At 30.8% G+C, this 16,653-nt stretch overlaps 3 long non-coding RNA genes across 3 annotated transcripts in view; 1 reads left to right on the top strand and 2 right to left on the bottom strand.

The window, feature by feature from the left end:
- The window catches only part of LOC139427236 (uncharacterized), a 42,884-nt gene extending 31,282 nt beyond the window's left edge, over window positions 1-11,602 (bottom strand). The window contains exon 1 of the long non-coding RNA XR_011638377.2: window positions 10,818-11,602. This is a non-coding gene — a long non-coding RNA (uncharacterized LOC139427236). The remainder of the gene's footprint in view (window positions 1-10,817) is intronic.
- The window catches only part of LOC122271975 (uncharacterized), a 69,465-nt gene that overhangs the window by 33,902 nt on the left and 18,910 nt on the right, over window positions 1-16,653 (top strand). The window lies entirely within an intron of this gene.
- LOC147800908 (uncharacterized) lies at window positions 4,871-7,992 on the bottom strand. The gene is made up of 3 exons (XR_015430756.1): window positions 7,643-7,992; window positions 6,985-7,126; window positions 4,871-4,968 (listed from the first exon to the last, which is right to left on the bottom strand). It is a non-coding gene; the product is annotated as an uncharacterized LOC147800908 (long non-coding RNA).

Here is a 16,653-nt window from a genome sequence, read left to right as displayed (position 1 = left end):
GTGTTAAAATTGTAAAATAAGATTGGAATTATGTATTTGAATTTCTGTAAATGTTGTTAATGGTAGTACTGTCCTCAGTGTATTTTATTTTGTGGCTATCATACCTGTCATGCTTTTTAGCTCCGAGGATTGAATTGAAATGGCAGAAGAGTAACACTATTTATCTGAAAAAGAAAGTTAATTTCATCCAGTTAATTTAAATCATAAAAAAAAAACAATTTCTAATATTTTAATATTTCAAAACCAGCCACTATTATTGTAAATATAACTTTCTTAGTAATTCGTATTTTTTTTCCTTTTAGGTTCCAATAATTACAAGTTTCAACATGCAGACAGAAACAGTATTTAAAATAATTTTGTTGGTTTGTAAAAGAAATGAAATTTTAGTTTTAAATAAAAGTAATTTGAATTTCAGCTGACTAATTATTTAAATTTGTAGTTTTATAGCTTTAAAAATTCAAGCACCTTAGACAACTATCATCTAAAAATATGAGTTCCCATACATAGTTTTTACTAACTGTAGAATTTGGATAAGTGTTATTTTAAGATGATTTAATTCAATCTATTAAAATTATAGAAGAATTATGCATTTGAAACTTTCTTTTATATCTTAACAAAAGAAGCAATTACTGCCGAAGGTTTAATATTAAAAACTTCAGGTTGATAAATGATCTCTACTAGTGAAAAAAATTTAATGATATACATTATTCTTCATATAATATATATAATATCCTTATATATATTATATTTTTTATATAGTGAGTGTAAAAATTAATAAACTAGGTGGTCCGTATAACGCCTCACCCTCGTAAGTGCTAAAAAAATTAGATTGAGCTACATAAGCCTGAAGTGTAAAATGTCGCATCGTTGGTTGATAAATTAATACTTCTAAAAATACAAAATATAAACTTGAGGTTACGAAATAATAACTTAAGGTAGAACATGGAACACATGGCGTTAATAAAAAATAACCTTTCCAAGTGCTGAAAATACACTTCAGATTGATTTAAACCAGAAGTGTAAAATGACACACCTTAGGTTGAAAAATATATACCTCTGCAAACATAAAATTATATACCTGAGGTTGAAAAATAATTACCTGAGGTAGAACAAAATACACCTGAGGTTGATTTATAACAACCAGAAGTGTAAAACGACACACCACAGGTTGATAAATATATATACCTGAGGTTGAAAAATAATTACCTGAGGTAGAACAAAATACACCTGAGGTTGATTTATAATAACCTGAAGTGTAAAATGACACACCATAGGATGAAAAATCTATACCTCTACAAGCGTAAAATTAGATACCTGAGGTTGAAAAATAATTACCTGAAGTCGAACAAAATACACCTGAGGTTGATTTATAATAACCTGAAGTGTAAAATGACACACCTTAGGTTGTTGAATAAATACTTCCACAAGTGTAGAAAAGTATACTTCTGGCTGATAAGTAATAGCCCAAGGTTGAAAATGAAACACTTTAAAGTAGTAAATATCTACCTCTCCACAGATGTAAAATTAAACACCTCAGGTTAAAACATGTATACCTCGGGAGGTATATTTAAGGTATATTTGAGGTTGATTTTGAAGTATTCATTTGCATCCTTTCCAACCTTAACGACGTATTTAAATAACAACCTCCTTTATACCTTTAAAATATACCTGGTTTATACCTCGATTTTCTCATAAGGGAGGATAAGGAGTCTCCTTGTCTGACTCCATTATTTACTTTAATTTCTTCAGATAAAAATCCCAAAAGTTTGACTCTGCATACGGTGTTTGACATGCTTGAACTAGTACTTGAAACTCAACCAGGGCTTCATACAAGCGATTTCTATTAATACTGTCAAAGGCTTCTTTGAAATCAATGAAAAGATGATGTGTGGTAATACCAAATTCTCTGGTCTTCTCTAAAATTTGTCTAAGTGCAAATATTTGATCTTTAGTAGATTTTCCCTTGCGAAAACCACGTTGGTAGTACAAATGTAAATTTATTTATAAGGAGGTAAGTAAATGTTTGCATTAACTCATTTAATATATTTAAATTTTATATTTATATACTGTTCGAATTCTTTTATAAGAATGGTAACATAAAAATTGCTTTTTTTTATGTTCGTATATAAATTTAATTTGTATAGTAAATACTTTAGTTGATAATTTTACTGTTTATTGTGTGCATGGATTTTGTTCTTATTTTATATTTTTCAAATTATTAAGACCTTCAAATTTTTTTAAATTGGAACTTCGAATTTTTAGGGTTTTTAACAACTTTGTTTTCATTAAAAAGTGAAATGCAATCTTTATTTTTTATAAAAAAAAATCATATTTAATTTAATAAAAGAACGCATTTAATTTAATAAAAAAGCTATGAACATCAGCTTAGAAATCCGCAGCAATTAAAATTCAGTTCCATGACAAATACTTAAAAAGAATTTTTTTTAAATTAGAAATATGCTTTAACTTTTTCTCATTTTTCTTCCATAAAAAAAACTATTACTCTTTGTCATAATTTTGTCACATATGATTACATGGCGTCATGAATACATAGGCCAAATATTCAAGAACGATTTTCTAGGGACCTGTCCATATTGGAATAAGGCAACTTTGTTTTTGTTAATCGATGTATATAGAGAAAAAATTTCTGAATATTTTTTCAATTAGGACTTTTTAAAATGTGGGTAAATGCGCCGATAGAAAAAAAAAGTCTATAATTTCCTTCAGTTTCCATAACGAGATCAAAAACTTTTAGATTTGAAACTAAAAAATAATTTTCATTTTTATAATGGTTTTGTCTTGAAAAGACAATAGACAATAATAAAGACAATAGTAACCGGATTCAGCAGGTTTATAAAATTAGTATTTTATGATTAGCATTATATTTAGAAGAAAAGGAGGCTACTGTGGACATGTGGGACAGGAGTAGACAACATGAATAGCTATTTTCCCCCTAGTCATATTTCCTCGGTGAGATGTCGTAAATTGGTAACATTTACGTACAGTGAACCAAAAAAGTACTACTCTGACTAACTGTTAATTAATGATCGGATGTTCACGCTCTAGGATTCCATCTTAATAATTCGAGGGTGTGACATCAAATATGCAAATTAATTAGTGCACGATATTTTATTTTAAGTTACGCAATCAGACACAAAAAACATACTTTCTTTGAATAAACATAACTTTTGTTCAACAGATTCGATTTTCTAATCCCTGTAATATAGGAGGTAGCTGTAATCTGAGGAATATGGTCCCAATAGTTGGGTCGGGTGAGCTATCCACAGTTTGGACACCCGAATGTTAATTTTATTTTTTTGTATTTCACTACAGATCGAGAGCTTTTTAAGGGAATTTAAAAAATTTTTCACACGTTTATAAAATTCTGTTATCTAAAGATAATTCGATGCAAAAAATAACTTTTAGTAAATATTTATTATTTAATAATAGTCTGATGTTGATCATTTACGTCGCACTAGTCTTGCACAATAGGCTATTGGCGACGGTCTGGGAAACATCCCTTGAAGTTTGATCCTTTGTAGAGGGATGGCACCCTCGCTTCGGTAGCCCGGTGACCTGCACCCGAAGTCGAGCACTTTATCGTAGAACAGTTTAACAAGGACTAATACCACACACCCTCGGTCCCTACCCTTATGAAAAAAATCGAGGTATAAATGAGGTATAAACGAGGTATATTTTAAAGGTATAAAGGAGGTTGTTGTTTAAATACGTCGTAAAGGTTGAAAAGGGTGCAAATGAATACCTCAAAATCAACCTCAAATATACCTTAAATATACCTCCAGAGGTATATATGTTTCAGCCTGAAGTATATTTTTTTACACTTGTGGAAGTATTTATTCAACAACCTAAGGTGTGTCATTTTACACTTCAGGTTATTATAAATCAACCTCAGGTGTATTTTGTTCGACTTCAGGTAATTATTTTTCAACCTCAGGTATCTAATTTCATGCTTGTAGAGGTAGATATTTTTCAACCTATGGTGTGTCATTTTACACTTCTGGTTGTTATAAATCAACCTCAAATGTATTTTGTTCTACCTCAGGTAATTATTCTTCAACCTCAGGTATATACTTTTATGCTTGTAGAGGTATATATTTTTCAACCTAAGGTGGGCCATTTTACACTTCTGGTTGTTATAAGTCAACCTGAAGTGTATTTTCAACAATTGGAAAGGTTATTTTTAATTAGCGCCATGTGTTCCAAGTTCTACCTTAAGTTATTATTTCGTAACCTCAAGTATATATTTTTGTATTTTTAGAAGTATTAATTTATCAACCAAAGATGTTTTTTTTAGCACTTACGAAGGTGAGGTGTTATACGGAACACCTAGTTTATTAATTTTTAGACTCACTATATAAAAAATATAATATATATATATAAAGATATTATATATATTATATGAAGAATAATGTACATTACATTTTTTCCACTAGTAGAGATCATTTATCAACCTGAAATTTTTAATATTAAACCTTCGGCAGTAATTGCTTCCTTTGTTAAGCTATAAAAGAAAGGCGAACTAAGGTAGACAACGTTAAAGAGCACCTGTCTGCTTTTAATAATATTTTTGTGCTCTTTAACATTGTCTACCTTAGTTCGTATTTTAGCACAAAAGTCGCCCACTTGTGTATTTATAAAAGAAAGTTTCAAATGCATAATTCTTCTATAATTTTCATAGATTGATTTAAATCATCTTAAAATAACACTTATCCAAATTCTACAGTTAGTAAAAAATATTTATGGGAACTCATACTCGTATTTTTAGAAGATAGTTGTCTAAGGTGCTCGAATTTTTAAAGCTATAAAACTACAAATTTAAATAATTTGTCAGCTGTAAATCATAGAACTACTTTTATTTAAAACTAAAATTTCACTTTTTTTACAAACCAACAAAATTATTTTAAATACTGTTTGCGTCTACATGTTGAAACTTGTAATTATTGGAACCTAAAAGGAAAAAAAATATAAATTAGTAAGAAAGTCATATTTACAATAATAGTGGCAGGCCTTAAAATATTAGAAAGTATTTTTTTTATCATTTAAATTAACTGGATGAAATTAATTTTCCTTTTCAGATAAATATCTTCTGCCATTTCTATTCAATCCTCGTAGCTAAAAAGCATGACATGTGTCACAGCCACAAAATAAAATACACTGAAGACAGTATTACCATTAACAACATTTACAGAAATTCAAATATACAGGGTGTTTATAAAGTCTCGGACCCATTTTGATGGTTAATAACTCATAAAATAATAAAGATAGATTAAAATTAATAACATAAATGGTTAGATAGACTCAAAAACTTTCATGAACCTTGTCAATGAACTTCCACGTGTGACCCTTTCGTCGCACGGAGAATATCAAGTCGATAGTCAATTTCACGCCAGGTAGCGGCAAGCATGTCGGCATCCACAGAGGCTATTGCGGTTGTAATTCTGGCTTTTAGGCCATCAATGTTCGACACGATCCTCCTGTAAACATTGTCCTTTATAAATCCCCAAAGAAAAAAGTCCAGCGGCGTTATATCAGGTGATCTGGGTGGCCAAGGAATTGGACCTCCTCGCCCAATCCATCTTCCTGTAAAATGGTCATTCAAAGAACTACGAACGATGATACCCCCAATGAGGTGGTGCACCATCTTGTTGCAAAAAGACATGTGGCTGAAGCTCTTCTAGTTGTGGAAATACGAAGTTTTCCAACATGTCTAAGTATACGACTGATGAGATTGTCTTTTCTGTAAAAAAGAAAGCTACCTCTCGTGAAATTGACTATCGACTTGATATTCTCCGTGCGACGAAGGGGGCACACGTGGAAGTTCATTGACAAGGGTCATGAAACTTTTTGAGTCTATCTAACCATTAATGTTATTAATTTTAATCTATCTTTATTATTTTATGAGTTATTAAACATCAAAATGGGTCCGGGACTTTATAAACACCCTGTATTATTCCAATCTTATTATGCAATTTTAACACTTTTTATTTTTCTATACATCTGTAACATTATGGTACTTGTAAGTTTAATAATTAGATTTCCTTCCCTTTCTTTTTTAAAAATCTTTAAACTCAATAAACCTAGTCTATATTTTTCAACTTTTTGTCATACTTCATGAAACTAGCAGCTTTTTTTAAATTTTTGACGCTGATTCTGAAAAGGACTTATGTTATTGTCAATCACATCAGAGTTTCTTAAAAAATAGTTATTTTAATAATTTCTAATCAATGTAATCAAGAATCTACAATCGTTTAATAAATTAAAATTTTAAAGTTATGTACCAATTTTTATTCTTTTTTTACACTCAATCGAATAGAACAAATTACAAGCTGATAAGGAGCATTTATTTTAAAGTTGTGAGTAATTTAAAGTGAGGAAAATGTCTAAGAGAGAATGATTTGAAATAATACTTTTAAAATAAGTTGAGTATAATATCTCCTATATAACTTATAATACCGAGCAGAATAAAACTAATAGTTAGTTGTTACAAACACTTGTTTAAATATAAATACACATCCCATAGGATGAAACTCAAAATAATGCATATTACTTTCAACAATAAATGTTTTTATTTGCAATTGATTTTATTCAATTCAGGATTAAAATTGCATACTATACTGACTTATTTCTAAAATATTTAAGATTTCCGAAATTCGCACATTTTTGAAGTAGTGAACCATAAACAGCTGCATGAAAAAGCTCATAATCTTGAAACAAATTGTCATATAAACTTGAAATCGGATTTAATTTCATTCTGCCCAATATTCTAATAAGTAATAACAATCTGCTTAGTAAATAATTAACGTGGGTAAAATGCGAGAAAATAGCATGTAGTGAAAATAGCAGTTTTGTGATCAAACATGAAGAAGTGAGCTAGTAAAGTTACTAGTTTTCAATTATCAAATATCTAGCAAACTATTGTTATCAACAATTACATAAATTCGGTAGTTTATTAGGAGAGATTACTTTTTCTTTTAGGTATAAATTCAGAACTATATCCTAGGGGAAGGCTGAGCAGTAGCTTGCTTGTCTCTTCTTCTGCGCCGCCGCGCATGTGCTATTTACAGCCTAGGCCATCTCAGTAATATCAGGGAACTGTGGATAAGCTCTGTAAATATATATATATATATATATATATATATATAAACAATAATATAAACTTTGCAACAAATATCCAAACGATAAGCATACAGCTATAGTAGAATTTCAAAGCAAAATTGCTATTTTAAAAATCTTTCAATTTTCAATGATTTATTTATAAGAGAAATTGTGAACATTTTTCTCAATTAATCAGCGTGCAAACTGCTACGTTAAAACATATACATTTATCCAAAATAAAAAGAATAGTTCTATTTGACTGAACTACAAACAATAAAATATACTGTGCATAACCTGCTGTAACGATTCACCAGTAATGCTACCCAAAACAGTGACGAGAAATATTTCGGTTACTCTCTCTTATTGCTAAGCCTACAACGATAGCCTCTAAGAATATCCTCCAACTTGAATTATTTAAGATCAGGACGCGTCGTTAAAACAAAAATAATAAAATTTAAGTTTCAAAATTGAAGCATATTTGATTAAAAGTGATAAAACTAAATTAATAAATGTCAAGCACACTTACCGAATTTCGAATAGACTTTCTATTGTCAACACACACGCCATTTGCCGGCTCGCATGGAACTCTGGGAAGTGAGTTAGTTAATATGAAGTGTACTTTAAGCAACCTTAAAACAAGCTTAGGTATAAATAAAATGACTTCAACACCTCAATAAATACCTCACTCTCTTTAGTTGAAATAAGGTTGATTTTTTTATACCTCATAAATACCTCTTTTGTTACAAGTGTAAGAGAAACAACCTCGTATACCTTAAAAATCATCTTATCAGTCTGGATGATTTGAAGTGAATTTAAAACAACCTCAAAATAAGCTTAGGTATAAATAAAATGACTTCATATACCTCAATAAATATCTTTTTATCGTTAGTTGAAATAAGGTAAAAATTTTTATACCTCAAAAATACCTCTTTTGTTTCAAGTGTGAGAAAATAAACCTGGTATACCTTAAAAATCTCCTTATCAGTCTGGTTGATTTGAAGTGAATTTTAAACAACCTCAAAACAAGCTGAAGTATATATAAATCAATCTCGTACACCTTAATTACAACCTTTACGAGGTATAATTTTTATTGCTGTTTTCTCTGCAACCTTAAATATACCTCAAATATACCTCAAAACAACCTTAATACCTCAAAAATACCTCAAATCAACCTTAAATATACCTTAAATTTTCATAAGGGTACGCAGACTGACCCAAGTGGTCACCCACCCGCACAATGACCGCAACCAGTGATGCTTGACTTCCGTGATCTGCTAGGAACCGTGTCTTAACGATCAGTTCCCTTTGGGACTGTCGGATACAAGTACCGACGGAAATAAATATGAGAGGACTGAAGGAAGTAGAAGATCAAGAAGTTTCATTTGGTAGACGATTTAATAAAGAACTATTTACATATATATACAAAACATCTAACTATAAACATTTTCTTTCAGACAAGTTATTACTACCGCTCATATCTGTTCTATTTACAATTGAGACTGATGCCCCTCAAAATATAAAAACATACAGCTCTTACCGTAGATGGCGCTACAGGGACTATAATAGTCTGATAACTTTTGAATCGTAAGGCATATAGTTTTTTTCTTCTTTTTTTTTGTATCATTTTAAAGTATCTAATTCCACATGGAAAATACAAATTTGAGCGAAATTGGTTGAATAGTGCATTAGTTCCTGAGAAATCGAGTTCAATAAGTACGACTTTTTTAAAATTTAATTTCTCAGGATTAATCGATTTCGCTGAAATTTTGCATTTTGTCATGTTTAAAAGGCCCCGAGGGGGGAAGTTACGGCACAGTTTATATCCTCTATTCTCTAGATTTTTTCTAAGCAGTCTTCGACTTCTGTTTGAGTGGTTATGAATCCGCAGTGAATTTCTGGAGTGCGGGTATTTATTGCTTCAGTTGCAATATATCCAAAAACAGTATTGCGAAACACCAAATCACTGTTTGCAACGCGAAAATCTCCAGCCTTGATAATTTCGAAAAATACCTCCACGCCTAAAGGCATATCTATTCTCCCCGTTACAGCAAAATTAGGATCTGCTAATTGTTGCGGAATTTCTAACTTATCTACTTTGAAGAATGTAACAGGAAGAAAATCAGTAATTTTGGATACCACTAAAGAATCAAGAGTTTTCAAAAAAGAGCTATTACCATTACAAATTGAAGCTTGTATTTTTGATTTTATTGTAGTTTCGTTTCCGCCCTAACTCGAAAATTAATTTTTTCTTGCGGTACTCCTAATTTATTAGCGAAATTAGCTGTGCAAATATTCGACATGCTGCCTGAATCTAATATCGCCCTACATTGCATATAAGATCCATTTAAAGGATTTAAAACCCAAATTAAAACAGTCGAAAGAAGCCCTGTTTTATTTTTCGAATTAATGCAAGATAAAGAAGCAGAAACGATTTTATTTTGTTGATGAATATTAAATACCTCTGCTTCGGGATTGAGGTCATGACCGTGGGAAGCCGAAACCGCAGAATTGTTTGCTTTGAGTGGCATATGTTGCATAAATGTTTCGATTTGCAATTCAATACCTTGTGTTGACTGCTTAGGCAATTAACACATAATTTATGTTTTGATACCAGCTCAGTTCTCTGATGACTATTCAATTTGAAAAAAGAATCGCACTTAAAGATAGGATAATTCATTTTACACAAAATGCATGATTGAGTTACACTTTTATTGATTAGAAATGTTTTCGTTTTAGGATTTCTCTCTTGACTTAACTTAAATTTTAAAGGAGTGGTTTTGGTAACATTTTCTAATATTTGAGCTCGTTTTCCCAAAAGTGAAAATAAATCATCTAATTTAGGAACATCGTTTCAGCTAATATTTAATTCATACTGCCTTCGAGTTTCCGTATCCAATTTTTGAAGTACTATATTTAAAACAAAAATATTAGAAAGATCATTGCAATTATACTTCAAAATTTTTAATGCTCTTATATTTTTCTTGACACAATCATTTAAATTACATGAGTCTTTAGGAGACTCATGCGTTAATTTTTCTATATCTAATATTGATTTAACGTGAGATTCTACTATTAACCTTTTGTTTTCGTATCTTTCTTCTACAGCTGTGTATAATGAAGTGAATGTATCATCTAATTTAATAAGATTTTCAGCTTCTCCGATTAAAGCTGAATTTAAATAGTTTTTGTGCATTTGTCAACTGATTATTGGATGTAATAACATTATTGAATTGCAATTTGAAAGTACTCCATTCTTCACATTTACCCGAAAATTTCGGAAGCGGAACTTCTGGTAATTTTATGCTAACACTATTGTTTACAAAACTTCCGGGAGTTAATTTCACTTGATTAACTGATTCTAAATAGGTTAAGCAATTTTCAATTTTGCACTTAGCACTGATGATTTTTTCGCTGTATTCTTCGCTACGCTAATTTCAGTTTCGAATTCTGCTGGAACCGAAATTAAACTTCAATTTCAGAATTTAATGATGTCAAAATACGCTCCTTTTGACTTAATTGCTCAAATATTTCCGTTAGTTCTGTTATGTCTTTAGTGTCACTTTGTATTATAGTATCTGCTTTTGTTATTAGTTTTGTAGCGCTAGTTCTGATTGTAGCGCGTTTCTTTCTACATTTCTCAATGTTCTCCATTATTTATTAAATGAAATTATGCGGTAAATAAGTAATGAAAATTTGCCTACCTTTCACTAATTCGATGGCTGAAGATATACTGCGTTACTTTTGGTGCGATGCGTGGTTAGTCCAATAATGAATGCGGCTTTTTTATTGTAAATTTGCGATATACTGGATCTTTAGTCTGCTGCTGGTTTGGACCAGATGTTTTGCGATAGCTTGCGAGGTGTATAAAAATCAAACTTGGACAATAATGGACTGTACACATTTATTTTGCGGGTGCGCTGATAGCGCTACGGAGATGCAAAAGCGAGCGTGTATGCTCTTTGGTTGTTTTACATTAACTGACTCTTGGCTGAGAACAATGACGCCAAGTAGCCAACGGGCGTAGCAACAATATGTATCGAGGGGAATATTATCTTCTGGGATGGGGTTAAGAAGTCCTTCGGCTTTACCTAACTTTCTATTATAAAATACACTTAACACAATTAGCAATAATTTTCTCGGTCTTATCTCCAAGTTTTTGAACATAGAACTCCTGCTTAACTATTTCTTCAGTTTTATTAATACCGTAATGACCTTTGTTATGCTAAAACTAAAACTCAGCAGCGCGACAGCCCATAGAGGGCCAAGGCCTACTGTGCCCATCTCAGTTTTCTTGACCTTGAGCTCTGGGGTGCAGGAGAAGATTTTCCGGTCTGGTGGTCAGCCGAACGCGGAACCCCCAGTGTCTAGTTCCCAAGAATGCTTGGTACTCATTTATCGACCCAGTGAAGGGATGAAAGGCTGAGTCAACCTTGCCCGGCCCGAGGATCGAACCAGGGACCTGTGGCACGACAGCGCGATGCGCTACCGCTCAGCCACCGGGCGTCCTTTGTTTTGCACTTCACGAATAATTTCATTTTCGAGTGTTTGGGGAACAATTAATAATTCTCGACCTTCTTCTATTCGATGTAAAATTCCGTTTTTTATTAAGTATTCGTTATCGTCATTTGTTTCTACGTGCTATTTCAATGATTTAATTAATTCGTCTTTTTCCTGAGCGGCAGCGATTTTTGCTGTAACTTCACTAAGTGCTCGAGTAACCACTAACACTGTGTTTCTCTAAAAGGCATCGACATGGGACATGTGATTTGAACCTTAATGAAAAATTTCATAGTCAAATTCTTCTAGTTGTAAAGCCCATAGCGCTATTTTGGGTGTTATTTCTTTTTTATTCATTGTTTGGGCAAACGCAGCGCAGTCTGTGTAAATTTTAAATTTTGCACCTAACAAGTACGGCCTAAATTTTTTTTAATGCTTCTATTATGGCTAAAACCTCTAATTCATAGCTTGAAAGATTTTCTTGTTGAGGTGAAGTTTTACGGCTAAAATAATATATGGGATGAAATTTTTCACCATCGCCCTGCTGCATTGAAATTGCTCCAAATCCTTAACTGCTAGCATCAGTATGCAATTCCAATTTTGATCCCTGACGAAAAATGTGTAAAACTGGTTTTTGACTCAAAATGTCTTTTGATTTCTGGAATTTGTTCTTGACCGAAATAGAATTTCGCTTCTTTTCTTAACAAATCACTCGAGGGTTTTGCAATTTTAGAATAGTTGTAAATAAATTTGCGGAAATAAGATGTAAGTCCTAAGAAACTTTGCACTTGTTTAACCGATTTAGGGGTAGGGAAATTCTGAACAGCAGCGGTTTTAGAAGTTGACGGTTGCATCGTACCGTTTTTAAAAAAATTACCTAAAAACTCAATTTTGTTCATTAAAAATTCACAATTCCTAAAATTAAATTCGACTCCTTATTCTGACGCTACTTTAAAGACACGTTTAAGTTTTTCGAGGTTTTCCTCTTGAGTTTCCGCCGTTACGATTACATCATCGAAGTATAATTTCAATGTACAGTCCGCAAAAAAAAAAAAACGAATCACCCTGAATAACTTTCGTTCTAATGATCGGATTTTCACGAACTAAGTGTCAATCTTAATGGTTCCTGGGGGTGACCTCAAATATGCTAATTAATTAGTGCTAACTATTAATTAATATACGAAATCAGACACAAAAACGTACTTTCTCTGAATAAACATATAATTTTTTTTACATATTTGGAATCTAGACACTTGAATTAGGGGGGGTAGACAAAATTTAAAAAAAATTGGATCGTAAATTGGGTCACAATAAAGGTTTATATTTTCGGCGATAGTCCAGAAAACCGCCGAAAAAAGTCGCCTGCGGAAATGAATATTTTAAAATAACCCATTGACTAATTCAAAAGAGGAATGCTTAATTTTACTAAGTTGCTAGGCAACCATGCTATGATTGTAAAAAAACTGAAATAATGTTTTGTGATTGTTCAGAGAGGTTTAATTCATTGTTAATAGAAAATATCTCGAAGTTTCTAGGCAACAGACAATTTTTAAGCAGATTTCTGTCTAAAAAGCAAAAAAAAAAAAAAAAAAAAATTATTTTAATGTCCTTTGAAAAGAAAATTTGAATCGATTTATAAATTATTTATGATTTTCTAAGTTTTTAGAATTTAAATACATGAACTTTTTGTCTGATATTGTTTAGATTATGCTGTTCTTGCTAAATTTATTCGAGGATTTCATACTAAAATCAAATTAACATAACTTATTACAGCTATATACAAAATTTTAGGAATGATCATTTTTACAGCTTTAACCCCTTGGGGACGGGTGATTCATGAAAGCATTCGTACAAAATCAGAATCAGGATGTAAATAAATAAAAAACGGTAGCTTAAATGCAGACGTTGCTAATTTCACAGACTTACTTTGCCTTGAATTTAATTATTGTTAGTTTAATCATATATATAATCAATGTTAGTTCAAAGCATAACTAAATAATTATATTTTGAACAAAGTAATGGTGAATTAAATAAATCAAACAATTATAACCCCGCCCACAAATAAACTGCTAAAAATTACTTTGATTACCAGTTTTATCTTTTTACCCTGGTTGATACTGTTTTATGCTGTCACGTATTTGTCACAGTCGGCGCGAGTCTTCTAGGCAAGAAAGTTTGAAGGAAAAAAAAGTGCTTGAAAAATAAAATGTAGATTGTATAGTAATTCTAATGCACATTCACAAGGTTTTCTGTAATTTACGATATTTCCTTTTTCTATAACTCAAAGAATTGCTGAATGTTTAGTGGCATTTTAAAGACATTGAAATATGTTATGTTTAAGAATAAGATATTGAAATAATATGTTGCATATTGTATGATTCGTTGTTTATAAAATCGCTTCATTCTGCTAGATATTTAGGTTACATGGTTTTCTTCGGATAAAGATGATTAGCAAATTGCATCCTCGTGTTTCGATGCATTCTGAAACTTACGTTCGCAAATTCACCATACAATGTCCCACAGGATATTCTTCAATTACGATAAGCTACATTTACCACCAAATACTGCTACTATGATTATTTATGTTTTCTTATATATATATCTGATACTCTCTTTTTAAACAGAGCTAGTAAGATCCTTAAGATACTGAAAAACTTAAAAGATAAAATATTTAATTTCATTAACTCAAAATATCTGGTCTCAAAATTTTAATTTTTAATTTAAATATAACTTTTACAATATTAATGCTCTTACGTTTTTAAAGATCACATGAATCCTGTTAAAATATTAAAATGCATATGTTTACTTTAACGAGTGTAAAATCCTTATCAAAATAATGATCAATAAGACCCAATAAAACAGTATAATTGACGATAAAAACTCAACTGGTTTCAAAACATATGAAGAGGGAAGTAAAAGTCGACATGCTTCGAGCGTTCAAAGATAATCGCCCATTCTCAAGACTTGTCAGGCTTGAATAACTTGTGACTTTCATTATTGGACGCTCAAAACATGTCTACTTTTATTATCATCTATTATTTTTCCCCAGTTTTAATTTCGTGAATTTTATCCGCCATCGTAGACAGTTTATCTAAACTTTCTTCACTTACAAGCAGAATATTTCGTATAAAATCCGGCATTTTATCAAGCCATAAAGATTTTAACACTTTCTCTGAAAAATCGTCTGCTCCTAAATTTTTCAGTTTTTGTGAAAGTTGGCTTGGCTTGTAATCTCCAAGTTCTAATCCGGTAACTAAGCGCTGAATTCTCTTGTTTTCGCTTTCCTTAAACGTATTTAAGAGTCTTTCTTTCGCCAAGGTATATTTGTTAGGCTTAGTGTCTTTAATAATGTCCCAAATATTTTCTACATACATTGGTTCCAGCTGGGATATCAAATAATTAAATTTGGTTTCTTCAGTTGTGATCTTATTTATTTGAAACTGTGCTTCTACTTGGTAAAACCAAATGCCGGGGTTCTCTCGCCAAAAAGGTGGAATTTTAATGCTTACTTTATTAGTTTCGGCGTTTATGACGATCGTTGCTTCGATTTTTTCACTGTTTTCTGTAGTCATCTCAAAAATAAGGGATTTTTAATAGTTATAAGCAAATCAACTGTTTAATGTGGATCAACCATCGATATTGGCATGTTCTTATCACGTCCGGGTCACCAATGTGGGGATTTCATTTTAGACTATGTCAACCTTCATCTATCAAAAGATTCCTCATGATAGAGTCAAGTTAACATGTTTTATATACTAGTGAATTGGTATTTAATATTTACTGGAAAATTTAACACTGGAAAATTTAGTGTTTATTCACTGGTAAAAACTGTTCCTTCACTTGGTTATCTTACTACTTATTATTTAAACCACCAAAATCCTAAAACAATATTATGTCAGTTATCTAAATTTTTTTACATAATTTGTATTTAATAACAAATATGTCGACACCATCATTTAGCTAAAATTACAAATTTTGAAATTTTTATGGTTTTTTCTTAAAGGCAAGCTAAGCTTAAGTGTTCCTTCATTCGTTAATTTACCCTATAAGATGTTGAGAAATTTGCGATGTTGTGAGAGATGCTTAAAAATGTTGACTACGTATTTTTATTAATATTTATAAAATATATATTCAAGAAATTGATAAATATATTATTCCAAATCTATGCATAAGTATGTGTATTATTGAAATTGTATCAGTTATTGAAAAACAAAATCAAAAAATAATCACATTAAATAAGCACAATCTGGTGTATAATCATATTCTATCAGAAGATCATATCATATCCTATTTTATAAGACTAGACATTTCTTGAATAAAGTGTTTTTTATTCAAAATGTTTTATTCAAATTTCTTTACTAAATTGCAAATAAATTATTAAGCGACTAAAAAGGAAACATTGTATTTTATATTTATAATTAGAAAGAAATAAAAATAAAAAGATTAGCAAACGATTATTAGCGAAAAAAATATGAATGAAATTTTACACTACGCACGCGAAGTTAAGTTCCTCGCAAGTTTATCACATTTTAATATTAATCGCCCCATTTAATCATTTTTTTTATTGTCGCCAAATTATTTTTTTAAAAATAATTAATTTTAATTTTGCTCAGCTTCTAACGAATAAAAACAGTTGAAACTTCAGATTTTTCAATTGGTATAAAAATATTCATACCTTATAATTCAAAATTTTTTCATCCTCAAATCAATTAAATAATAAAAAATAATAAATAATTATTAAAAAAAAAATTTTCATGAGTTTTATGAGTGGGTGCAATTTTCTTTAAATTGCTTTATTAGTTTTGAAAATATGACTGAAAACGTAAAAAGTGAAATTAACATTAAGGGGTACGAATTTTGGATCGCTCTCCTGACCAAACTATGGGGACCATATTTCCCAGATTGCGGATACCCCCTATATTTCAAGTGTCAGGATTCCAAATATGTAAAAAAATATATATGTTTATTGAGAAAAAGTACGTTTCTGTGTCCGATTTCGTAACTTAATTAATAGTTAACACTAATTAATTAGCATATGTG

Source organism: Parasteatoda tepidariorum, chromosome 12, assembly GCF_982258835.1.
Source record: "Parasteatoda tepidariorum strain Cologne lab strain chromosome 12, Ptep-v5.0, whole genome shotgun sequence".
In the NCBI taxonomy this organism is placed as follows: domain Eukaryota; kingdom Metazoa; phylum Arthropoda; class Arachnida; order Araneae; family Theridiidae; genus Parasteatoda; species Parasteatoda tepidariorum.
This window is presented reverse-complemented; position numbering and strand designations above follow the sequence as displayed.